This window comes from Halyomorpha halys, unplaced genomic scaffold, assembly GCF_000696795.3.
Source record: "Halyomorpha halys isolate HHAL.00 unplaced genomic scaffold, Hhal_1.1 Scaffold1793.1, whole genome shotgun sequence".
Lineage (NCBI taxonomy): Eukaryota > Metazoa > Arthropoda > Insecta > Hemiptera > Pentatomidae > Halyomorpha > Halyomorpha halys.
The window spans coordinates 117,108-118,989 of NW_027106663.1; positions in this window are offsets into that span (position 1 = coordinate 117,108).

Here is a 1,882-nt window from a genome sequence, read left to right on the forward strand (position 1 = left end):
TTCATTATCATATTTTTTCATAGTTCATGTATATACATTTTTCTTTGCTATAAACAATGAAAAATGAAGGATTATTTTCAATAAACAAAATTGAGGGTACTTTAGAGAATGATTTATAGACAAAATCGACGTAGATTCATGTGAAAATATTTCAATAATAATAAATCGTAGCTTATATCAACGATAAATTAATTTTTATACTGAGTTTCATGAAAATCATTTGAGCCGTTTTTGAAAAAAATTGAATATCATTTAAAGTAGCACTTCAGGGCAGCCAATTTCCTCGTAAAAGATGCTATAATATTCCAGGAAAATACCCTTCTTAAATATGCAATTTCAATTTCCTACAACTTTTCATTTTTGAGCTAGCCTGTTCACACAAGCAGAAATCCACACAGCATTTTTCGTGACTCGGTTATTACCACTCAGGGTATCTTAAGAGGAATATTTCCGTCAAATATGAACTATCACTCACGAAATACTTAATATTATTGGTATGATATAGTACAAGAATGTTTACATAACAAGTGCTACTGAGCTAATGACACGTACTGTAATGCTAGCTAGACTAAGTAGGGAAGACATATACATAGTGGTGGGGGATTGGTGCTGATGCTACATTAAATTTGGTGATGATCGGGGGATATAACTGTCGAAAATTATAAATAGAAATTTTCAGGAACGCATTACTTCCTCTTATTATATATTCCATATATAGTTAAACTCGGTAACTTGAACAAAACATATTACAATATTGCACTCTTAAACAGTTGAAATGTTTGTTTACGTTGCATCCCAGTTGCATAAATAGATGATGTAGTTTCAAATTTTCAAAATTTAAGCAATAATTTAAAATAAACACAATGCCCTACTAATTTTGGACCACAGCAAAAATTTATTTATTTTATTTTTTTTTAGACAGTTTTTTAAATTTCATTTTAACCCAGCAAGTTCCATAATGAAGGGCAAATTAAGACCGGTAGACTAGGAACCGGAGCTCTAAGAAGGTTAGTGGAGCTGTAACAGTTGCGGGAGAGATAGCGAAGTGGCGGGACTTTATGAAAGACAAGGGACTTATCTCCTCAAGTGGTCCTATTTGTTTAATGCTCAGCCTCCACCTCTCCTATCTCCTCTCTCGCTGTCTTGTTAAAACTCTAATTAACGTCCGGATACTGCCCTTTGTTTTATTTAGTCTCACTGTTCCGTTTGATATGAGATACTCCAGAGTCCGTCTCGTCTTTCTTATCGAATAATTATTTTCCCCGGTCCTCTCTCTTCGTTACTCTTTACTTATCCCTGTTATAATTCCATTTCTCCCTTCAAATTGTATCTCTTCCTTTCCTTTCCATCAAGAATAAGAAATAAGCTGTATCTCTACCAATGATATAATCTTTCAAGAAAAGGAACTTCAAAGAGCATTCACTCGTTATCCAGTGTACGGTTAAGTTAAAGGTTAATATTTTATTAAGCATTGTTTTTGTTGAAAAGATTACTTTTTTTTTTGTTTCTTTGTAAGTTTCTGTATTCTAGTACGAATAATTAGTTACCGTACTTAGTTTACTATTCTCCCTTTTGCTTATTGTATATGTGTGTCATAATAATAGATTAGGAAATTTTTAAATTGAGGGGCCCCTATTCCGAGAGATCGCCCTTCCACCGGGACATAGGAGGTGGCAAAGCACGGGCCCCTTGGTCGACGTCCATCGCCGAGGGAAGGACTTCTGGCTCTGCAGTCATCCTTATCCCCCAGTGTAGCGGCCCTCCCCGTTCTTGTACCCCTCGGCCAGCGGCTCCTGGGCAAAAATTGTAACCGGCGGACCTAGCCCAACCCCTTATAATCCCATATGGCAAAGGAAGGGCACCATTATATATATATTTATAT